This window comes from Vicugna pacos, chromosome 1 (genome assembly GCF_048564905.1).
Source record: "Vicugna pacos chromosome 1, VicPac4, whole genome shotgun sequence".
Lineage (NCBI taxonomy): Eukaryota > Metazoa > Chordata > Mammalia > Artiodactyla > Camelidae > Vicugna > Vicugna pacos.
This window is the reverse complement of record NC_132987.1, coordinates 82,023,202-82,048,850: the sequence shown is the minus strand read 5'-3', so window position 1 is coordinate 82,048,850 and position 25,649 is coordinate 82,023,202. Positions and strand designations below refer to the sequence as shown.

At 39.3% G+C, this 25,649-nt stretch overlaps 1 protein-coding gene across 7 annotated transcripts in view; it reads left to right on the top strand.

Moving 5' to 3' along the window:
- ZPLD1 (zona pellucida like domain containing 1) overlaps positions 1 to 25,649 on the top strand; it is a 451,025-nt gene that overhangs the window by 64,215 nt on the left and 361,161 nt on the right. For 6 of the 7 annotated variants that reach the window (XM_072966120.1, XM_072966194.1, XM_072966179.1 and 3 more), the window contains one exon: positions 2,706 to 2,928. The gene's annotated coding sequence lies outside the window, so the exon portion shown is untranslated. Of the gene's footprint in view, positions 1 to 2,705; positions 2,929 to 19,021; positions 19,071 to 25,649 lie in introns of those variants that run through there. The other variant, XM_072966152.1, reaches the window with a different exon arrangement.

Sequence of the window (25,649 nt, the reverse complement as noted above, 5' to 3'; positions counted from 1 at the left end):
GGTGACATAGAGGGCTTCTTCCAAAATAGAGTTTGAGATGGGTTTAGAAGTCAATATTCCCATTGTCAAAAACTGACTCATCTGAGCCCTAGGTGAGTTTGATAAATCTTTGAATGCATTTAACTCTAGTAGAACTTTTCTGATGGGGATCTTGTGTGGAGTAAACCAATGGAAGACTAAATATATTGGCAAATGTAAATTCATACATATATTATTGCTGAGAGCTGTCTGTTTTCCACTAAAGAGTGGGTTTAAAAAATCATTAGACAACCACAGAGACCTGGAGTGGCCTGTGTAGAGAGTTCTAGGGGTGGGAGGGGATGCTGCTTTGCAAACTGGAGGAATGTGGTATCCCTTTCACTTCTTCCGCTGGTGATCATGTAATGTGTGACAAGTAAAGACTGACTTCCACGCAGAGAGGGAGAATTTCCCCAAACCGTTAGGGAGATGGACCTCACAGCAATCTCAGATAGGCTGGTGTTCTTTCTCCCTTTATTCTGCTTTTAGAAAATAGGCTTATAATTTTTGCCTTCAGAAATGTATGGTTGCTTTCCATGAACCATAACCCATTAGGCCAGATTTCACCTAATGTTCTGAGAGATTCCAGCTGTCACAGAGGTGGAATAATCCATCTAAGGGCACATGAGGCTGCACCAGATTTGAAGGCTAGAAGTCAGAACAGTCAAAGGGCGTGTATGGTGGAGTGCTGATTTGGAAACATTTATATGTGGATGTTCCTGGCCTGGCATGAGGATAGGCCTCCTGGGGCAAAGTTCATTCTTTTATCTTTGAAATGCACTAGGCTTTGTGGGTAGCTTCCTTTCCAGATGAAGAGAAACTGGCCTGGCGTGGGTTTGGTGACTTTCTCACGGCCAACGAGAGCAACTCAACAATCCTGGGTGCTTGAGTGACGGTGAGAGGAGGAGAAACAGGTGCTTCATACACTGAGCATCTCACCTCCCAGCATGGGATCAGCAGCAGCCTCTGAAACTTTGTCCCTTTCCATAGAAAACAAACTGTGGTTACCAGAGGGGAAAGAGGGGGGAGGGATAGATTAGGAGTTTGGGATTAACAGATACACGTTACTATATGTAAAATAGATAAACAACAAGGACTTACTGTATAGCACAGGGAACTGTATTCAATTTTTTATAATGAGCTGAAAATGGAAAAGAATCTGAAAAAATATATATGTATATGTGTAAGTGAATCGCTTGGCTGTACACATGAGACCAGCATTGTAAATTGACTGCACTTCAATAAAAAGTAAGAATGAAAAAAAAAAAAAGAATCTTTGTCCCTTTCTAGTCAAATACTGGCACGTTCACTTTGATTACTGGGCCAATTACATTTTCCTACTATAACCTTCTAAGTATCCAACCAGATAATGTAAAACTGCAGTGAACAGTCTGTGAGATAGGTCCTTGCTGGTGCTCAAAGGCTGTAGAAGCATTCTAGTTGTTGGATGAGCTTGAACTGAGGATGGCTCTACAGCTAAAGTGAGACAGACTGTCTTCATTCCAGTTGGCATTTTAAAGAAGATGTCTATTTATCTCTCCCACATTATTAAAGTAGTTGAATGGGAAGGCAAGATGGGGGCTGGAGCATTGCATACTTTTCGATTCAGCAAGAAGCAGGCAGGTGAATTCCTCTCATACTCTTGTCCTTGTGGCACAGGACAGGACAATAAATGCTGTGGAATCGATGTTACCAAGACTGGTGCTCCATAAAACTTTCCCAGTGTCTTACGTGGATCTGGGTCTAACTCAGACTCAGTCTGAAGCAAAGAGGGGAGTCATCTAATGTTATATTGTTACTCACCCCTACCATCCTTCTTATTCTTGTGAACAGAGATTGTTGAATCCAAAAGTAGGACTTGCTTGAATCTGGGATTCTAGGTCAAACTGTACCCATTGTATTTTCCATAGAGCAGGTTCATGTCCCTGGGCAGCTGTGCCAAATGAATTCGATTTTTTTTAAACATTTTTTTATTGAGTTATAGTCATTTTACAATGTTGTGTCAAATTCCAGTGTAGAGCACAATTTTTCAGTTATACATGAACATACATGTATTCATTGTTACATTGTACTTTTTTGCTGTGAGCTACCACAGGATCTTATGTATATTTCCCTGTGCTGTACAGTATAATCTTGTTTATCTGTTCTACATATGCCTGTCAGTATCTATAAATTTTGAAATCCCAGTCTGTCCCTTCCCATCCCCTCCCCCTGGGCAACCACAAATTTGTATTCCATGTCTATGAGTCTGTTTCTTAGCATTCAGTTGTTTTAGTGAGAATGGAAATGATCCAGAATTAACCAAAGTGTGGACTTGCTGCTCTAGAGCACGGCCCATCCCTGAGATGATGGAGAATCTCAGGTGTGTGAATCCCAGCTTTGGCTTTGCTGCTTCTCTAATGTGAAGAGAATCTATGAAGCTGAAAAAAATAGTTATGTTATTTCAGAAAGAATTGTCTTTATCTTGCCCGTTGGTAGGATCAGTTCATTCATCATAGGGTTTGCTCGTTACCCAGGCAGTGGGTGGTGGGGGCAGTTTTCTGAGGGTAGAGTGAAAAGGAGGCTGGTTGGTGGATGAGCGATGAGAAGTTAGTGGAGGTAAAAGGAGAAGCACTGGCTTATGGTCTGTCTTGAAGGGGAATGAATACGGAGTGTTAGCTTTTCCTGTTGTTTGTTTTTCCTTGCAGATACCTTGACTGTGAACAATAGTTTCGTAAGGGAGACAGAATGAGTTCTGCCAGGAAGGTTCGGAGCTGTGACAGGCAGAAGAAAAATGAAGCCAAACGGCACAGAGCTGTGTCATTACGCCTGAGTTTCACCTCGATCTGCATTCAGTTATTGCCTTTGCTTGGTACTCATTCAGGAGACAGTGTGTGTGTTCTGACTCTGAAGTAATGGACGAGCTTTCAGGTACAGTATATTGAACTAAGTCTCACTACTTTCTTCCCATGCTGTGAATTCACTGATGCATCCATTCATTCAAGAGTCATTTACTGAGAGCTCATCATGGGACTGGCATAGTAGTAGGTACTGTAAGTTATCAATCACTTACTTCCTAGAAATTTTTATTGTAGTAAACAGTTTACTTTTTTTTTTAAAGAAAAAAACAACAGTTTGCTTTTATTCTAAAATTTGTTTTGGTTTTATGACTGAAGCTAAAGGCATCAAGCCAAGAGTCCCCGAATGAATAAAAAAGGTGGAGATATTTGTGATGTTTTGCAGCTTTTTAGATCTATATTTCAGTAGACTGTAAAGGCACTACTTGCAGTATTGCAATATTTGAAATATTGCAAACCGATTATGAGTAAGACAGACTCCTGACTGACTCGAGAGATAGATGTTGCTCAGAAGGCAAGGTAACAGCCTTCTGTGTGCTCTTCTCTGTGTGTTATCCTGTATAATATTTACATCCAGTGAATGCTTACACTTGTCGGTATGGATTTTGTGGCCATTATTATTTATGGTGTAATGCTACAGTAATACTTGCATAAACTTACAGGCATGAAGGTAGGAAATGTATGAGAAAAAGGAGACTGTGGGTCAAAGAAGAAGCCTTGAGATAAGACAGAAAGTCACTGACAAAAAACATAGAAGTCCACATTGTTGGGTGGGAGAGTGGAGAAGGGGAAACAAAATTGTGATCATCAGTAAAAGGATGAATGAGTAAGTTACCCATCTGATGGTCACAGTGAAAGGGATAGAGGTGACGAGAGCTTCCAGTGGAGAGGAGGAATGGCAAGGAAGAGTTAGTGGGTGAGCCGTGCCCTTCTGGCACCTGGGGAGGAAAAGGATGAAGACCTGAGCAATGGAAGCCAGGGTCAGTGTTAGCAGAGAGGTGGTGTAGCTGTGGGGCTTGGCTGGGGGAGGTTTCCTGGCCTCCTCCAAGGCTTAGTGCGTGTGTAAGAAGGTGTTTTATGGAAAGAGCGAGCCAGCTGCTGGTGGCGAGGTGGCTAACACAAATGTGGGCAGGGTTGAAGAACCAGACTTAATGTCTGATTTCTGCGATAGCTTGGAATTCTAAATAAACATCTTAATAAAACTTTCTTAACAAAACTTTCTGGTAGGAGGACTTGTCCCATGTTTCAAATGTTTCCCAGGTACTGGGAAATGGAAATTTCCGACTGGCAGCATTTCATAATTCTGATTACCTGGGAGAAATTACTATAGCAAATTTAGATTTCATTCTCAAATCACACATCTCCCTTCCCCCTGAAATGTCAGTTTAATTGTTTCTGGTTCCTTAAAGGGTCATTTTGAAAGTAGGCTGAGCCTGCAGCATAGACTGTCTATGAACGAGATATTTTGAGGAAATCTAATGTGAGCTCTTTAATTCCTCCTACATTCAAACCTCAGATAATAGAAGCAAGAACCTCTTAGTTTGTAATAAATAATCAAATCTCAAGTGAAGTCTACAGCCATTTGAAGAACACTCTGCTGTCCTTTCTCCAGAGGCTCATGCTAATAAATATCTCAGGCCCTCTCCCAGTTGCTGGTGCCATGGTGTCAGAACAGTAATAATAACTCAGCCACCCAGTGCTTGTCTGAACACAGTCTCAGAGAGCAGGTGCCAGGGAAGACACAGGAAGACTCAGTTGTGAAGGAAGATACATTCGTGGTCAGGAGAGTTCGGATTCGGATTCCAATAACTATGGAATACAGAAAAGAAAGGCCATTACCCCATTCCAAATGGTGGGAAAAAAGAAAACCAAAGTGGGAAAGAGAGAGAGAAAAAAACCCATCACCAAACTGAGAAGAAAACTCTTGTAACAAAAGCTAGACTGGTGAATGACCTTTAGCTGTGGAAAGATACTATTCCGATGAAATGTGAACTGAGAAGATTTCTTCTGAGGGCTCATTTACATTTTCCCTTTTTCAGTCTTCAGTGTATTTCAGTAGGTGTGTGGTTCTGCGTGGCTAGTATCTTTGTCTCTTTGAAAAAGAGAAATGGGTCAGCTTGCTGTCGCTTGAGCAGGCAGGCGGTCAGGTGCTCTGGTGAGAGACATGGCTAAAGCCAGCCCTAGCCTTGCCAGGAGAGGGGACCTTGGGGGGCTTGCCCTGAGGTGGCATTTTATGATCTAGTTGACCGAGGGGTTTTCCTCTCCAGCTGAGCATGGCTGACACTGAATTTGCTGCAGAGAAACAGGACTCTCCTCAGAGGTGATGAGGGCATTTGCCTGAATGTAGTCCAGTGGTACTTAGCTGCAGGACGTGTGTGGTGGGCGAAATAATAGCTCCCAAGACATCCATTGTGAATTATATTACTTTACACATGAAAAGGGGCTTTGCAGGTGTAATTAAGATAAGGGTCTTGACATGAGAGATTATCCTGGATTATCTAAGTAGGGCCAGTCTAATCACACAAGTCCTCAAAAGTTGAGCCGCTTCCCTAGCTGGGTCAGAGAGAGAGGTGACAATGGAATAAGGATGAGATAGATATGCTGTGAGAGCTCATCCTACTCTTGCTGGCTTTGAAAATGGAGGAGGGGGCTGCGAGCCAGCACGTGTGGGCGGCCTCTTGAAGCTCAGAAAGTCAACGAGATGGATTCTCCCCTGGAGCTTCCAGAAAGAAACACAGCTGACCTTGAGAACTGTGAGATAAAAAATTTATGTTATTTTAAGCCACTCAGTTTATGGTACTTTATTAACCATATGGTAATCTAGAGCAGCCAAAGAAAACTAAGACCACATTGTACTCTGTCAACACTATCTCTTTGTCATCTCTTGCTGGTTCATTTCTTGAATTCTGTCTAAATAATAAAGCTGTAGTGTCAGGCCAGCTCCCGAAGGAAAATCTTGAATGTAGAACATGATTTTAAAGGCTGAATCAAGTAAATAGGGCTACCTGTAAATATGTTCACTCTTTTTACTCACAAATACTTTTTGAGCCCCTATTAGCAGCCAACCATTTTATTAGGTTTTGGGATTAAAACCTGAGTGAAGACAGATTCCTTCCTGCTCTCAAGGAGATTTGCTGGGGGAGACTGACTATCGATCCAGCAGTGCCTATGTGTGGGTGGACAAGCTTGCTTCTCTTTGCCGACCTCACTGTGGGTGTTGTGTTTAGAGTTCACCGTCCTCTACTGAGTTAAACCAGTCACTACGCCTTCATCCAGTTTTCGCCTTCCACACATTTATTTAAAGCTGTGGTCTATTGCCATTTCTCTTGTTCTTTTTTTTTGTTCGTAAGGGGTGATGTGGCTTATGTCTCCTGTGTAATACTGACCTTGGTTTTCTCTTAGGAACCTGGTGCAGCATGGCCCTGCACTGTCCCTCCTGAAAACAAACCATAAAACAGCCCCTCCCCATGCTAAAGTAGGAGAAAGGAAATTAACTAGTCAACTTCCTGAGCTGCAGCCTCGATGCCAGGAGGTGAGCTCGGTACATACAGGACTTGCAAGTGATTTAACGTTTCTTTCTGCTGAGGTAGTTTAGAATAAGTTGAAACAAATGATGAACAGGAATTATGTAGTAAATAAAATAGTTGAAGTCATGATTTTTTGTTGCCACCCATTATTTTCTAGAATCATAGACCCCAGAGGATTTCTTTCTGGGCAGGTTTTCTTGGTGAAGATGTGTCTTCCCTCACTGGCGATCAGCTTCCTAATTCTGACAGACACGTCTGCCCAGGCAAGTAGCAGAGCAAGAATAACTAGATTAGCCTTTCTTTCCCTTGCCGCTCTTCGTTTGTTGACTCTACTAACAAAGGGACTGTATCAGGCAAAAGGAAAAATGCATCTATTACCAAGCAAAAATATTGTGGAGACTTAAAGCTGTAAAGTTCTCTGCCTGTTAACATCTAGTCAAACCTTTGTGTCTGAAGGGACGGTCTTTAATCCCCTTCCTCTGCTTTAAGGTGATGCCCTTTTCAAAACATGGCTCTGATTTACACAGATTAAATAGTGTTTGAATTGGCCAGAAAGAGAATGGGAGAAATGCAAGTACCGTAGCTTATTCGTTTCTGTTGATTCTTTCTTTAGATTTCCGACATTGTGGCTCTGTGGTCAGCCTAGTATCCTTGGCTAACCTCTGCGGGAAGGGTAGAGTGACTGTTGGACGGGAGCGTGCAGAAGTGGCGGATGAATGAGAGAGAAAGCATGCTGAGTTACATCCATTCAGGGAGGTGATTTATGTGATAAAATGTGTGTGATGTTAATTGCTCTTCCTCTTCTCACGCATGACTGCCTGGCTGTCCTACCCCACCAGTGTGTGCCTGCAGAGAGCACGTGATCGACATTTTACAAATAGGAGGTACAGAAAGGGTGTGGTGTGAGAACAAAGGTGCTGGGAGTGGGCGAGTGACAGATTAAGGGAAGAGCGGGTGGCAAGCCTGGGCAGAGAGAAGCAGCAGAATTCAGGCTAGGAGGGCAGACAGCCGGAGCCCGAGAATATCACAAAACTCCAAAGGCGAGGCTGTGAATTGATAAGGGATTTCCCTGACTTCCACCTTGCATGTGAAGAAATCATCTTGCCTATTCTGAAGATTCAGGTGTCTAAGGAGAAATTCCATTGGTGATGGAGAAAGCCAGAATTCCTCCCCTCCGTCTAACTGATCTGTTCACGGCAATGAAGGAACATGTCAGGTTTGGCACAGATGACACGGGTCACCTAGGGAGAGAATTCTCAAGATCCAGCCCTGCCTGACACACTCAAAATTTAGATATCCAAAGAGGGCGAGGATGCCTAGAATAGTTAGCAGCAGAAAACACGATAAGATTGGAGAGAAATCAGGAAAGAGTGGTCTCACAAAAACCCAAGAGGAGAGCTTCATGGAGTGAACTGTGGACTCACAGGGAAAATAGAATAACATATGTGGAGAGATGAGTCTATAGGATGTGGAAACATGGAGCAGGCTCACTGGCATGATGTGGAAGGAAGCCAGGTTAAAATGGGGTCTTCATCAGCTAATTCTGGATGTCCACACAAAAGTTTTTTGAGTCCTTACTATGTAGCAGACATCATTCTGGGTGTTTGGGAATTCACTGATGAGAAAGCAGACATGCTGTCTACTTCCCTGGTGACCTATAGGGGATGGCAAATAAGAAAGAAAACAACAATTACAAAGACCAGAATGACCTCGGAATATTGGAGGGAAGGAAAAGGAAAAGGTAATGTTATCTGAGGCACAGTGATTAAACAGAATGGAGAAGTTAAGGAAATATGAGATGACTGGGGCCAGCTGACATGACAAGGGCCTCATAGACTACATGGTAAGGGATTAGAATTTTATCCCACATGCAGTGGGAAGACTTTAGGGAGGCTTTTGCATGGGTGCAATGCTGTTTGATTTTAAGAGTGAATGAGAGGTGAGGAAGCAGAGACCATAAATATATCAACTTCCTCAAGATATTGTGCCAGGTAGAGTAGTAACTGACACTTATTTAGTGCTTGCTATGAGCCAGTCCATATTTTAACTATTTTTACATCTCACTATTTTAATATTCATCATAACCCAATGAAGGATCTATTATTAGTCTTACTTTGCTTACAGGTAAGGAAACTGAGGCACAGAGAGAGGACCCAGAAAGTGTTTTTTTTTTGTTTTTTACTTGCTTGTTTTACTTTGGATGGGACAGAGGTAGAGCTTCTATTTTAGTAAGAAAATAGAGAATATGGGCATAAATTCAGGTGGGTTTATTGTTGGGCAGACGCTACGCGTCTTCCCCCTTGTGATGATGACTTTCTCAGGGCTCATCAGCTGAGGAGGAAGGAGCGGGGAGGCGCAGGGGTGGAAAGTGACTGGGTGGAGAGCAGGATGTCCGTGTGCTGGGAAATGCGGAACGACTTGTTTTCCTCTAAAAGCTTATCCTTTACAATTAGATCTCTAATCTGCCTGCAGTTACCTTTTTAGTATGATATGAGGTAGGTATCAAAATGCATTATTTTTCAGCTGGAAATACAATTTACCCAGCACTATTTATGACAAAGACTATCCTGTCTCTACTAAACCATAGTGTCACAGTGTCTCTACTAAACCACAGTGTCACCTTGTCAATTTAGTTGATTTTATCTGTCTGGACCTGTTTTGGGACTCCTTACTCTTCTCCATTGGTCAGTTGAAAACCTTTATTTTTTCACTAAGGTTTTCAGCTTCTACAATGAAGGCTCAAATAAGGCCTCTTGGGTTTCCTTTCACAACTACAAGGAATTTTATTGAGGTCAAGTATAAATATCTACAAATGAAGTACAAGGTCCTCCCTGTTACCTTCTCCAAATACAATGTGGAGTAGATACGAACTAGTATTGTGCCCTGCTCAGATGCTCCTACCGGACAGAAAGTCTTACATCTCTGGCTGCTGGCAGAGCTGTCAACACTTATCCTTTAGCTGCCAGTTCTCTTCAGGATTACTGAAGACCGCCACCTCTCCCAAAGTCATGTTCCCTGGGGCAGCCCACACCAAATGACTCCTCGGATTGCCTGCTGATACCACGGGGTGAGACGCTAAAGGAATCGGGAGGCAGAGGCACCGTGGCAGTCGGCGGGACTTTACCTGTTTCTGCTGATGGAGAGGTTCCTCTTTTGGGAACTGAGGCCTCTAATTCTGAAGAGCCCTGAGTTGCAACAACAGGAAGCTTCCTCAGGAACTTGGAGAGACTCCCCAAATGGGTCACCAGAAGTGATGGTAAGTGGACCCATGTACTCCACCTGTTAGGGACCTACTAGGAATCATGTAAAGGTCAATGATTTGAATACAACATTTTAAAGGACAGCACTCTGACTTTGCAAGGTACTGCCTCTGCTCTTTCATTTCAGCACGTTCTTCTTGGTACAGTGTGCTATGAGTAGTAGATTCCATGGGCATGTGCTAACCCCGGCACTTCCTTTGCTGTTGTTCTCTTGCTATGATAATGTGGGATGCTGGGAACAGTGGGTCAAATACTTTCTAAGTTTTCAGGCCGGCAAATAGGGGAGGTTAACCCTTACCTGGAACATTTGCATATTAGTGTCAGAATGAATCATTGCCTTTTCCAAGGTTGAAGGGATCTAATGCAATCAGCTTGCCACCAACTGGCTAGTTGGTCTTTATTATTGTGTAATAAATCACCCCATCACTTAGTGGCTTAAAATAACAATTCTATTTTGCTCATGGTTTCTTAGTTTAGGTAGTCAGGAAGAACTAAGCTGGGCAGTATGTGTCCGATTCACATGGCTGCTGGGGCATCTAAGGCTAGAGGAGTCACTGCTAAGGTGGCTCTTTCCTCAGATGTCTGGTGTCTCCACCTTGGCCCCCCTCTCTCTTTCTACATGAAGTCTCGTTCTTCAAGGTGTCTCTAGATGGCTTGATCTTCTCACAGCATGGTTGTCTCAAGGTAGAAGTCTGTTTTGTTATTTGACAGCTGGTTTCTCTTAAACAAGAGTTCCAGGAAAGAGCATTCTGAGAGGTCCAGGTGGCAGTTGCAAGGCTTCTTTCAGCTTAGCTTTGGAAGTTCCAGAATGTCTGTATTTTTATTGTTAAGTGAGTCATTAAGGCTTAGCCTGGATCCAAGTGAAAAGGGGGATAGATTTTACCTCTTTATGGGGAGAGGCCAGGTACATACAGGGAAGAAAAGACTCAATGGTGGCCACACTGGAGACAAGCTACCACAGTCTCATTGTGAATCCTGTAACAAGAATTTAGGGTTGATCTCTGTTGTTGGCAGGAGGAGATTTGGTAGATCAGCTAGATCAGCTTTGGTAATTGAGACCCCATGCATTTCCGCTCATGCATAGCCGCCATTTCTGCCACCACGACTACTTTGTCCACGTGCCCAATGCAAGAGGATGGCCAGTGCAGAAGCTGACCTATGTCTACTGTCAAATCATTTTGTGTACCTCTGTGGTTTTAGTGCCTTTTCTGTCATAGGTTCTCTTCAGGCATCATATGCAATACAGAACCTTCAGGCTTTGGCTCTATTTCCATATGTCCATCCACGTGCTCCTACTATAGATTTCCTTGACTCCAGCCTTTCAATATTTTTCCTTCCAAGACCTTGATCAACTGTGCTAAGCCATTCCCCATGGGTCACTCCCTACCGCCTTTTTTTTTTTTTTAATCTCAAGCAGATGACCATGTGTACTACCCAAAGCTCAGCCCAATAGGAGAATTTCCTCTCACCACCCTCTTGCAGGGCCACCCTTGAATAGGAATGTAAATTGTCCACTCTGTTTAGGCTTACATCACATACTGAGCTGACCCATCCATGGACTGTGCTTAATCATTTTCCCCTTCATGAGTATTAGTCACAGTTCTCCAGAGAAACAGAACCAACAGGATGTATATATAAAGAGATTTATTATGAGGAATTGGCTCATACAATTATGGAGGCTGGCAAAGCCAAAATCTCCAGAACCAGTGTTCCCTTTTGAGTCCAAAGGCCAAAAGTTGTCGTAGAGTCAGGAAGAAGAGATGTCTTAGTTTGAAGGCCAACAGGCAGGCGAATTCTCATATTCAGGGGAGGATCAGCCTTTCTATTTAGGTCTTCAATTGATTGGATAAGACCCACCCACATCCTGGATGATAATCTTTATTCAGTCTACCCGTTTCAATGTTAATCTCATCCAAAAACCACATATAATAGTGTTTGACCAAAATATCTAGGATGTAATATTTGTATCAGCTCACACATAAGGCCATGTAGCTATGGATGACAATGATGTGTGGATCTAGGCTGCCTGCTCATGGAGCTGGCTTGAAACCTTAGGCCCTCTTCATGCTCAGTCTCAGGTGTTCCACTCGCATCTTATGAAGGCCTGCTGCTGGGCCCTCTGGTCTTATGATTTTGTGGGTCTGACGGCTTATGATCAGCATTTCTGGCACAGTATTCACTTGATGTCCTAGGAACAAGCTCTCCATCTCTGTCATGGCTCAGTAGTGCAGCAGAATTTGTTGTTTGTAAGGCGTATAATTTGCCACTGCAGGGGATATGGTCTTGTTCTCTTGCTAATGCTGTTGTGAAGTTCACACCTTTTCCCACTACTGACACATCCAATGTGATCGTGACTACTGGTCATATGATTCAATAAGCAGGGCCACTTGCACCGTAACCTGGGCCTGCTCTCTCCTTTCCTGCTTTGGGCACCATAGTAAGTGGGTAGAAGTAATATCCCAGGTATGGAATATACTTCCTCCAGAACTCGAAGAAGACTGTTACGTGTTATACTTCTTGATGAGAGGTACAAAGTAAAATAATCTATGCTTTGCTTTGGAGGAAATGTCCAGAATGCTCCAGACTACTAAGCCCCTAAAAATTTAACTGACATGACAGCCCCCTGAACATTTACAGAATTTATCTCCCACCTTCTCATCTTCTGTGGGATGCCTGGGTGGTCCAGGCAAATGTGTATGGTTAGCAACTGTTGTCCATTCTAAGTGAATGTGAACTGTTCTGATCTGTTTTGGGTAAGATTAGAAAATAATGCATTTGCGGATCAATGTGTAGAATATTCCTTAATTTTGATCAACCTATGACTCAGCAGTTTCATTCCTAGGTATTTATCTAGGAGATGTAAGCCACTGAGGAACTTTTATTGGGATTAAACTAAATTGATAGATTTTGCTGTTGAAAAAATGATCTGAGAGAATATGAATGCATAAAAGTGAAAAGGGTTAGAGGAAGTTTGAATCATAGAAACACTGGTAATTTTTGATAGAAATAATTAGGCAAAACCTCATCTTTAAATAAAGGTCCTAAAACCCAGCAGCCAGATTTTATTTTCCCTCCAAGGAGAATGTTTTTCATGAGCTACAGAATACATTTCCAGAATCTCTCTTGAGGGTTGTTCTTAATGCATTGTTTCTATGTTTTTTCTTTTTTTTTTCATTCTATAATTGATTATAACAGTTTATGTAGGAGATTCAGAAACAAAGCATGTAGTGAACATTCTGATGAGTTGGTTAAATCCCACCACCTCAGGGGTGAACTCTAATCAGCTTGTCAGCTGGAAGTGCTGCCAGCAAGCCCTCCTCAATGTCAGCCCACTCAGGGGGACATGCCTCATGTGGAGGGCACGTCTCCCCTAAGCATGCTGTCTTCCAAGGGAAGCCGACACTCAAATGTAAAGGTTTATAGTGTAAACACCCTCTCACCCCAATGTGGCACAATCTAGCATCAGAATTCGCCATGGTTGGCTGAGGCTTTTTTTTAAGACTTTATTGTAGTAGAACATGCATACTGAAGAGGGCACAAAAAGAGTATATAGATGAATAAGCGATTGCAAGGTAAACACACCCAACAGCTTTACCAGTAGCCAGAAGCCCACCTCACGTCCCTTCTCCAGCAATATTCCCTTCTTCCTCCCCAGCATTAACCACACTGGCTTCTGACATCAAAGCTTAGTTTGAAGTATGATTTTCATATGCTGAAATGCACAGATATTAAGCATACAGTTCAATAAAATTTGACAAATGTGTATACTTTTGTAAACAACCCTATCGAGACAGAAAATATTTTCGTCACTCCAGAAAGATGTCTCATGTCCCTTCCCAGACCATCCTCAACTCCCAGAAGCAACTGCTGCTCAGGTTTCCATCACTATAGGTTAGATTTGCTTGTTCTGGAAGTTCAGATAAATAGAAACACATAGTATGTGTTTTTGGGTGTGAGTGTGTGTGTGTGTCTGACTTCTCTTCACTTAGCATAATGTTTTGAGATTCATTCTTCTTGTTGTGTGTATCAGTAGTTTATCCTTTTTTGTGGCTGAGTAGCATAGCATTATATGAATATACCATAGTTTGTTTATATACTTCCCAGTTGGTGGACATTTGAGCTGTTTTTAACTTTTGGCTATAAGTAGTAAAGCTACCGTGAACAGTTTGTACAGGTGTTTTTGTGCACACAGGTTTTCATATCTCCTGGATAAACACCTGGGAATGAAACTGCTGAGTCATAGGCTGAATGTATGTTTAACCTTTTAGGAGACTGCCAGCTTTCCATGTTACATGCGTACCTGTAATATATGAGAGTTCTTGTTGCTGTATGTCCTTGCTAATAATTGGTATTCTGAGTCTTCTTCATTTTATCCTTTTTAGTGGTTATGTAGTGGTAATCATTGTGGCTTTAACTTGCATTTCCCTGATGACTAATGAAGTTAAGCACTTTTTGATATGCTGATCGGCCATTCCTATATCTTCTTTGGTGAACTGTCTTTTTTAAGAGTTTGTTTGTTTATTTATTTATTTATTATTTTTTAAACATTTTTTATTGATTTATAATAATTTTACAATGTGTCAATGGAGTTTATTTTTGATGGGGTTCTTTGTCTTACTAGTTTCTTTAAATATTTTGGGGTACAAGATTTTTTGTGATAAATACATTTTACAAATATTTTCTCTCAATTTGTGGTTTACCTTTTCATCTCTTAACAGCATCTTTTGGTGAGCAGAAGTTTTTAATTTTGATTAAATCCAGTTTGCCATTTTTTTCTTTAAATGGGCCTATTTCATGGTGTCCTGTTTAAGAAATCGTTATCCTAACATCACAAAGTTATTTCCATGTATGTACACGTACATATATGTATATGAAAATATTTTTTAATAGATGTTTTAGCTTTTGTATTTAGGTCAATGATCCATCTCAAATTCATAATTGTGTATGGTGTAAGGTAGGGTTTTTTTTAAATGAGTTTCCAGTTGTTTTAGCACCATTTGATGAAAATGCTTTTCTTTCTCTATTAAATTGTTTAGAATCCTTGTCAAAAATAATTTCTGTGGGTCTATTTCTGAAATCTATATTCTGTTACTTTGATCTATTTGTTGATTCATATGCTAGGTACCACACTATTACTGTATTTTTTATTTTTATTTTTTTATTGAGTATAGTTGCTGCACAATATTATGTAAGTTACAGGTATACAATACAGCAATTCACAGTTTTTAAAGGTTATGCTCCATTTATAATTGTTATAAAATATTGGCTATATTCCCCATGTTGTATAAGATACCTGTGTAGCTTATTTTATATACAATAGTTGGTACCTCTTAATTCCCTATCCCTATATTGCCTCTCACATCTTGTCTGTTCATTTGTTGATGGACACTTAGGTTGCTTCCATAACTTGGCAACTGTAAATAATGCTGCCATGAACATTGGGGTGCATGTATCTTTTTGAAGTAGTGGTTTTGTTTCTTTTCGATATACACCCAGGAATGGAATTGCTGGGTCATGTGGTAGTTCTATATTGAGTGTTTTGAGTTTTGAGAAACCTCCAAACTATTTTCTAACGAGGCTGTATCAATTTATATTCCCGCCAACAGTGTGCAAGGATTCCCTTTTCTCCACATCCTCACCAAAATTTATTTGTGTTCCTTTTGATGATAGCCATTTGGGCAGGTGTGAGGTGATACCTCATTGTGGTTTTGGTTTGCACTTGCCTCATGATTAGCAACATTGAGCATCCTTTCATGTGCCTGTTTGCCATCTGCATGTCCTCTTTTGGAAAAATGTCTGTTCAGGTCTCCTGCTCATTTTTTAATTGGGTTGTTTGTTTGTATGATATTGAGTTGTATGAGCTGTTTATGTTTGTTGGATATTAACTGCTTATCAATCATATCATTTGCAAATATTTTCTCCCATTCTGTAGGTTGTCTTTTCATTTTGTCAGTGGTTTCCTTTGCTGTACAAAAGCTTTTGAGTTTAGTTAGGTCCCATTTGTTTATTTTTGCTCTTATTTCCTTTGCTTTAGGAGGCAGATCCAAAAAAATACTGCTTTGATTTATGCTAAAGAGTGTTCTGCTTATGTTTTCCTCTAGGAGTTTTATGGTTTCAGGTCTTACATTTGAGTCTTTAATTCATTTTGAGTTTATTTTTGTATATGGTGTTAGAGACTGTTCTGATTTCATTCTTTTACATGTAGCTGTCCAGTTTTCCCAGCACCACTTATTGAAGAGACTGTCTTTTCTCCACTGTATACTTTTGCCTCCACTGTGGTAGATAACTTGACCATAAGTGGATTTACTTTTGGCCTCTCCATTCTGTTCCATTGATCTGTTTTTGTGCTGGTTGATTACTGTATTTTTAAAGTGAGTCTTGATGTAAGGTAAAGTAAGTCCTCCAATACTAACTTTAAAAAAAAAAGTTGTTTTAGATAATCTAAGTCCTTTGCATTTCTATGTAAGTTCAAGTTCTAGTGTCAGACTGTCAGATTCTACAAAGAAGTATGCCAGAATTTTTATTGAAATTGCACTGAATCAATAGATCAATTTGAAGAGAATTGATATTTTAACAATGTTGAGCCTTCAATCTGGTCTGTGAACATGATATGGTATATACTTCCATCCTTTTAGGAAGGATCTTCCTTAATTTCTCTTAGCAATAAGTTGAAGTTTGTACTGTGGAGGTCTCACAAAGCTTTTAATTTACTCTAAGTATTTATTTTTGTATGCTATTGTAAATAGCATTAAAATTATTTTTCTGTTCATTGCTACTATATATAAAAATACAATTGAAGTTTTTGGGTTAACTGCAATCTGCAACATTGCTGAATTCACTTACTGCTTTTAGTAATTTTTGTTTTTTATATTCCTAAAGATTTTTTTTTTCATATATGCTATCATGTCATCACAAATTAAGACCAATACACTTCTTTTTCCCTTAGCAGCATGCATTTCTATTTCCCTTTCTTATTGAACTGGGTAGGCTCTTGAACACAATGTTGAATAGAAATAATGAGAGCAGACATCTTCACCTTATTCCAATCTTAGGGAGAAAACATTTAATATTTTGCCATCAGGAAAACATTAGCTAAAGAGTTTTCACATATGCCTTCATTAGACTGAGGAGCTTTTGTTCTCTTCCTAATTTGCTAAGAGGACTTTTCCCCCCTTTCTTTGTAAAATCACAAATGGATGTTGTTTTGTCAAAATTTTGCTTTTACCTCATCCTATAATTTTTTCTCTTTAAATCTGTATTGTAGTTGTTGCCAGAGAATAGGCTCTTGTCTCACAAGGGAAAGACTTTAAGAGCAAGCCAGAATAAAGTGAAAGCAAGTTTATTTAGAGAGATATACACTCCACAGACAGAGTCTCAGAAGGCCAGAGAGGCAGCCCCAGGTAACGTGATTGTTAGTTTTTATGAGCTGGGTAATTTCCTATGCTAACAAGTGGGAGGATTATTCTGTTTGGGGGAAGGGGTGGGAATTTCCAGGAATTGGACCCCGCCTACTTTTTGGCCTTTTATGATCAGCCTGGCAACTGTTATGGTGCCTGTGGGTGTGTCATTTAGCATGCTGGTGTATTACAGTGAGCCTGGAATGAGGCTCAAGTTCTACTGGAAGTCCAGTCATCTGTCTTGGGCTGAGTTGGTTCTAACCAGTTTATCCTCAAAGGCTGTGTCATTCTTTTAATGACTACGCCCTGCTTCCTTCCCTCCTGTCTCATAGTGAATTATATTGTTTGTCCTGGTATGTTGAATCAACCTTGTTTTCCTGGGATAAATCTTACTTGATTGTGATGCATTTTTAAATATAATGCTGTAATTGATGTGCTGATATTTTATTACTATTTTTAAAAATCTGGGCTATTGAGGGAAGTTGGTCTTCCAACTTTCATCTCCTTATATAATCCTTGTCTTACTTTGTTGTTAAGATTATGCTGTCTTCATGTGATGACTTGGAAACTACCTTCCCTCTTCTAGTTTTTGAAAGAATTTTTGTAGAATTGACATTCTTTTCTTATTAAGTGTTTGATAGAATTCACCGTTGAAGCTATTTGGGCGCTAACAGTTTTTAATTTAAAATTTTGATATTAAAGAAAAAAAAACAGATATAAGGCTGTTCAGATTTTCTGTTTGTTTTGTCAGTTTTGGTAAGTTGTGCTGCGTCCTGCGAGCATATTGACAGTGATGTTGTTGGCTAGGACTGCCTGGGGCACTGCCCCAGCCCTGTAGATCCCTCCCTGCCCTCATTTGCAGAACACGCCCCTAACTCTAGTCGTGAGGCTGGGCCAATGCTGTGGCTGGGCTGGCTTTTGTGATTCTTATTATGATCACTGGATGTACTTTAGCAGAAACAAGAGAACAAGATTTATTATTCACAGGTCCTTGAGGGTACACAGCATGCCTGAGGGCCACACAGCAAGGTCTTAGTGGGGGAAGAGGGGGAACCTGGAGCTCTGTCTTCATCATGGTCTGAGAGTAAGGTGTCTGCGGCTTCCTGAGTTCACTCTTTATTGGTGAATTTAAAGCATGAGAACGGGAATTCGTGTGTGTGAGGGGAGAAGTGGGAGTTACTTAAGCAGTCAGTTACCTAGGTAAACTAGGGCTTTCTAAAATTGGAATTTCATGAGTAGGAGTGGCCTGGTTCCTTATCTAGTTGCTTTGCTGTGCCATACAGCTGGCAATATGTTTATTTGAGATGGATATCTTTGAAATAGATGCCTCGCAATCAAAAGCTTGATGTCACACACTTACATTACAATTAAAAGCTTAATGTCAGGCATGTGAACTATTTTTCAAGAAATGTATGTATTTCATGTAAGTTGTCACATTTATTGGCAAACGTTCTTCAAAATAACCTCTTCTTATTCTTTTTAATATCTGTAGGATCTGTAGTAGTATACTTTCTTTTCTGATATTTGGAAATTATATCTTATTTCTTTTTCTTAATTACTCTTGCTAGATATTTATCAATTTTGTTAATCTTAAAAAAAACCCCTTGACCTTGTTGATTTGCATGTTAATTTTTAAATAGCCTTAGAGTTTTAAATAATCTTATTTTTACTGATTTCTAATTTAATACTGATGTCAGCAGAGAACATCCTCTGTTAGATTTTAGTATCTTCACTTTTATTAGAAAGATTATAAGTGACATGGAATGAGGTAATTAGACCTAATGCAACTTTTAGAAAGTAGACTTTACTTTTAGAGCAGTTTTTAGGACCTTAAGCAATTTTAAGAGCTGGTGAGGAAGTCTGTAGAATGTTGTTGCTTCTCTTTCTGGTGGCAGATCTGAAGACACTATTGATCAGGGCTGATAGTGAGAAATACAAGCTGGATGTGAAGCAGAGAAGAGCAAGGACAAACTGGGACTAGTGAGGACAAACTGGAACTTGCATCTCTTTACTTCCTCTAATCTTGAAAAAGTGAGTCACCAACAGAAGGAACTGACACCCTTCACCACAGAGGTGCACATGCATATAGTCCAGAACTCAGAGGAGGTAAAATAGAAGATCCAGTGGGAGCTCCAGATATTGCAGGACATGTTGCTCTTCCATGAACACAAGATGAGCCAACAGACCAGGGACAGTGTTTGAGCTTCAAGGGTACTTAGTGCTCTACATCAGCCCTCAGAGTGTAATGGCTGTTGCTTCACTTTTGCCCCCTAAATCTTACTCAGATTTCTCCTGTGGCCAATGCGGAGTTGAAACCACACAGAAAAGGGAGTTCTGGGTAACACTGGCTTAGCTATGTCAACACAGTACAAATTGACACAGGGATTTTGAAGTCTCCAATTAAGATTGTAGATTTGTCTTATGTCTATTGTTAGTTATATCTTTTCCATCCTTTTATCTTCAACTTGTCTATTTTTAAAGATGTTTATTTTAAACAGCATATAGTTTTGTCTTATATTTTTGCCCATTCTGACATCCTTGCTTTTTAATCAGGGTTCAAAGTTTATTTACTGTTAATGTCATTATTAATATGTTGGACTTAATTCTATTATCTTGTGTTTGTTTTCTATTTTCCTTTTATACTCTATTTTCTTCTCTTTCTCCTTTTGTGTCTCTTCTCCTAAGTTATCTTTAGGATTCCATTTCACCTCTGCTACTGACTTTTTATTACTGCCAAAGTTTTGAAAAATGTCTTCTGCTTCACAAACTTTATAAAAACCTTACAATTTTCACTCCTGCCTATTTTGCTTTTCTTGTTATATATTTTATTTCTGCATAGACAATAAACTCTACAATGGAGTATTATTTTTAACAATCAGTAGTATTTTAAAGAGGTTTAAAAATGTATGAATAATATTTTAAAAAGTCCTATGTTTTCCATTGTATTTGCTTTTTTTTTTTTTTTTGGGTGTTTCTTGTTTCTTCTTGCAGAACTAGATTTCTATCTGGAATCATTTCCTTTCAGCCTATGTATCTGCTTTTAGCATATCTTGTAAAACTCAGGTGTGCTGGGGATTCATTCTTTCAACTTTTGTGTGTCAGAAAATGTCTTTATTTTACTTTCTTTTTTGGTGAGTAGTTTTTGTGGTTATAAAATGCTAAATTAACTTATTTCTTTCAGCATTTAAAAAATGTTCCATTGTCCTCTGGATTCCGTTATTTTGGATGAGAAGTCATTCTTCTTATTGTTCCCTTCTATGTAATGTCCTATTTCTTTTGTTACTTTCAAGGTTTTCTGCTTATCTTTGTTTTTCAGCAATTTGATTATGATGTAATTAGGTATAGTTTTATTTTATTTATTGTGCTTGAGTCCACTGAGATTCTTAAATCTGAGAGTTAATTCCTTTCATCAATTAAAAAATTCTCAGCCATATCTCTTTAAATATTTTTCTGACTTCCTCTTTTTTTTTACATTTTTTATTGATTTATAATCATTTTACAATGTTGTGTCAAATTCCAGTGTTCAGCACAATTTTTCAGTCATTCATGGACATATACACACTCATTGTCACATTTTTTTTTCTGACTTCCTCTTTATTCCTTCTTCTGAGCAATTCCTTCAATTGCTCTTATTTCCATGTGAGAGCAATTGCTATTGCCACACAATTCCTGGATACTGTCTCTTCTTTATTTACTTTCTTTTTTTCTCTTCATGATTTACTTTTAATAATTAATTTCAGTTCAGTGGTTTTTTTCTTCTTGTATCTCCAGTCTGCTGATGAGCCCATTGAAAAATATCTTTATTTTTCTAATTTTATTTAATTTTTTATTAATTTTTTTTTAATTTTTGAAGTTGAAGTATAGTTGATTTACAATGTTGTCAGTTTCAGATGTACAGCAAAGTGATTCAATTGTATAAATACGCACAAACACACACACATATATGTTCTTTTTTATATTCTTTTCCATTATAGGTTATTACAAGAAATTGAATACAGTTCTCTGTGCTATATAGTAGGTCCTTTTTGTTTATCTGTCTTATGTATACTAGTGTGTATTGTTGATCTCCAACTCCTAATTTATCTCTTCCCCCAACCCCTTTCTCCTTTGGTAACTATAGTTTTGTTTTCTATGTCTGTGAATCTACTTCTGGTTTGTAAATAAGTTCATTTGTGTCATTTTTTAAATAACAAGATTCCACATATAAGTGATATCATATTTGTCTTTCTCTGTCTGACTTACTTCACTTAGTATGATAATCTCTAGGTCCATCCATGTTGCTGCAAATGGCGTTATTTCATTCTTTTTTATGGCTGAGTAATATTCCATTGCATATACATACCACATCTTCTTTATCCATTCATCTGTTGATGGACATTTAGGTTGCTTCCATGTCCTAGCTATTGTAAACAGTGCTGCTATGAACACTGGGGTGCATATATCTTTTCAAGTTATAGTTTTATATGGATATATGCCCAAAAGTGATATTGCTGGATCATATGGTAACTCTGCTTTGTTTCTTAAGGACCCTTCTAACTATTTTCCATAGTGGCTGCACCAATTTACATTCCCACCTACAGTATAGGAGGGTTTCTTTTTCTGTACACCCTGTCCATCATTTATTATTTGTAGATTTTTAAAATGATAGCCATTCTGACTGATGTGAGGTGATAACTCATTATAGTTTTGATTTGCATTTCTCTAATAGTTAGGAATGTTGAGCATCTTTTCATGTGCCTGTTGGTCATCTGTATGTCTTCTTTGGAGAAATGTGTATTTAGGTCTTTTGCTAATTTTTTGATTGGGTTTTTTTTTTTTGGTATTAAACTGTATGAGCTATTTGTATATTTTGGAAATTAATCTCTTGTGAGTCTCATTGTTTGCAAGTATTTTTTTGCATTCCATAGGTTGTCTTTTTATTTTGTTTATTCTAGTTTTATTTTTTTATTTCTAGTATTTCCATTAGCTTTTTATATAGTTTCCATCTCTCTCTTGAATTCCTCATCTGTGCACATATGTTGGTCTCCTTTTTCATTAGATCCTTTAATATGTTCATTATAGTTACTTTAAAATCCCTGTCTAATAATTATAGTCTCTGATTTATATTCAGATCTGATTTTATTGAATGTTTTCTCTCTCAGTTAGTAAGCTCAGCTACAATAACAGGCCACAGACTGGTGACTTAAACAGACATTTATTTTCTCACAGTTCTGGAGGCTGGAAGCCCAAGTTCAAGGTGCCAGCAGGCTGGTTTCTGATGAGTCTTCCCTTCCTTGTTTGCAGATGGCCACCTTCTCGTAGTGTTCTCATACGGCCTTTCCTCTCTGTATGCGCTGAGAGAGAGAAAGGTCTCTGGTGTCTCCCCTCTTATGAGGACACCAGTCTTACAAGATTAGGGCCCCACCATTATGACCTCACTTAACCTTAATTCTTTCTTAAAGGCCCTCCCTCCAAATACAATCACATTGGAGGTTAGGACGTCAATATATAATTTTTTAAGGGGGAGGACACAATTCAATTCATAACACTTTCCTAGGGATAGGTTACATGACCTTGCTTTTTTTGTGTGTCTCATAATTTCCAACTGAATTTTAGACTCTGAGTATAAAGGACATTAGATCTTGAAGTAAATAATATTTTTGCCTATAAAAGTCTCATCTCTTCTTTTGTCAGGCCACTAGGCGACTGAGTTATCTAGTCTATGGTTGATCTGGCTTTGGATTTAGTGGTTACTTCAGTTGGATTTTTTTTTTAACATTGAGACTGAGATTTGTAAAATTTCAGAACCTAGTTCATCAAAAGACACCAAAAATAGTCAAGCCACAGAATTCAAAAACATCAGCAATGCACACATCTGGCAAATGACTTGTATTGATAATATAGAAATAACTCCTACAAATCAATAAGATAAAAGCAAATAATCCAGTTAAAACAGAGAACTAAACAGGCACTTTGCATAAAAGGATATCAATACAGCCAAAACACAAATAATGGTGCTTAATGCTAGTATTTATCACAGAAAATCAAATGCTGAACTTCAGTGAGAGACCACTGTAGATGGCCAAACTCAAAAAGGTTGACAATCGCCAAGTATTGGTGAGAGTTTGGTATAGTTCGCCAATGGCTTCAGATTATTTGAAGGTGAGTTTACAGTCTTTCCCATAGCAGGCTTGGGATCTCTGTGTCTGGAGCTTTCCTTGCCCTTAGCATTCGGGAGCCTCACATGCCTGCCTGCCAGGAAATCTCTCTCACTTATATTGTTGTCCTCAACCATAGGCGGCTGCTGCTGAGGCCCAGAGCAACCTTCAGCCCTGGCATCCGAGAGGGGGTCCCTCTCAGCTGGCCTGCCCTTCCTGCAGCTGTCCACTCCTGTTACCTTCTTTTTATGCAGCAGAAGGGCTAGAGTTCCTGGGAGGTTTTTTTCCATTCTCCTATTCTGTTCTCAGACTTCAGCAGGCCTCACGTGCTTGAACCTCCCAGGATTTCTCTCAGCTCTTTCGCCCCATCCCAGCTCTAGGTGACCCCTTCTTCACACTTATTAAAGGCCTAGAGTGCCTGAAGGGGTTCTGCTTATTTTTTCTGCTCTCCGCTCAAACACCCATGTCCCTGATGCCTGAACCGCAGAGCATTCTTTCTCAGTTCCTCTGATCCAACTCCAGTCTTTCTTGTGAGCACATGGTGAAGACCTATGGATAAGAGTTGGCAGTTGGGTGCAGACTCTCTTTGTTTCTGGATTTTAGGGATTTGAGATCATCAGCATTAAAACTTTATTAAAAGTTCAACTGCTTTTTTCTTCCCTCTGTCAAAGGAAGCCTCTTGCTTTCCTTCTGCTCTACCAAGGATGCTGGCAAGCAAAGGACTCTTCTTTCTTGGGAGTGTTAGCTAAAACAAAGGGTCAGATTGTCAAGCAGCTCACAAGAATCAGAGCTATTAGCCAGTGTCAAGTTTTACTGATAATTTCAAGTACAGAGATAATGAAGAGGCTCAGACAAAGCAGCAGGAAATCTAAGATGCTAAGGGCAGCTCTCAGATTTTTCTTTTCTACATCAGACACATGCTCTCTAGTTCAGAGTAGATAAGACCTCCAAGTGAGGTACTGAGACATTATCTCATATAGTGGGAGTATTTATTCTATGATACATCTCCATTTTATACCCTGATGTAAGTGACATTCTCTAAGAAGCCACGGCTCATAAATCTATACATTCTAGGTTTATTATTTTTATTTGGTTGATATAATTGACATACAGTATTATATTAGATTCAGGTATGCAACATAATGATTCAATATATTTACATGTTGTGAAATGATCACCATATTGACTAGTTGACATTCATCACCTTAATCAGCTACAATTTTTCTTTTTTTCTTGTGATGTTAACTATTAAGATCTATCTCTTGCCTCTGGCAACTGTGAACTAATCTGTTATCTGTATGAGTTTTTTTTTTGTTTGTTTTTGTTGGTGTTTTTTGGTGGTTGTTGTTTGTATTTTTAGATTCCACATATAAGTAAGATCATATAGTATTTGTCTTTCTCTGTCTGACTCATTTCACTTTGCATAATTCCCTCAAGGTTCATCCATGTTGTCACGAAGGGCAGGATTTTCTTTTTCTATGACTGAATAATATTCCAGTATATATCACATTTTCCTTATCTAGTCATCCATCTGTGCACACTTAGGTTGCTTTCATGTCTTGGCTATTGTAAATAATGCTACAGGGAAAATAGAGGTGCAGATATCTTTTTGAGTTAGTGTTTTTATTTTCTTTGGATAAATACCCAGAAGTGAAATTGCTGGATCATAGGGTAATTCTATTTTAGATTTTTTTGGGAACCTCCATACTGTTGTCCAAGTGGCTGTGCCAATTTATATTTCTACCAATAAAGCAGGAGGGTTCCCTTTTCTCCACGTTGTTGCCAACACTAATTATTTCTTGTCTTTTTGATGATTGCCATTCTGACAGGTGCAAGGTAATATCTCATGTGGTTTGGACTTGCATTTTTCTGATGATTAGTATTCTAGCCGGCTTGCTGACTCTATTTCCTGAAGAATTACCTTCTGCCATCTGAACAGTTCAGTAGGATCTAGATGGGCATTCTCTGGACCGCTATATAATTCCCTGTTAAATCTCTCCCTCTCAGCAGTCATTAAAACCAACATTGCTGTTAAGACAATATTCATTTCTTACTTCGGGGGAAAGAGGGTATTGCATATGAAACTTGCCATTGCTACATTGCTGCTACATTTGATTTTCCACTTGATAGCTCTTGGGCAAGCTCATTTGCTGCCTTTTAAAAACATAACTGTTATATAAAAGAAAGCTTTGACAGTAATAGGAAACAACTTCTGAAGAGGAAATGATGACAGGAAAGAGGAAGTTCATGGGCACCAAAAGAATGGTGTCAGCAGTTTCATGCGAGAGTAGTGTAATTAATGTCTTAAGCTTCTGAACTCACAAAGAATCCAAGAGAGAAAATCCCTTATCTATTCTTCTTCCTCTTCCCCAACATGACAAAAAATAATTTGGGAGCGTTACTTCATAGTTTGTGGGTTAGTTTAGAGGTTAGGTTAGAGTCTCAATTATCATTTACTGTTAACTGTGTTCGG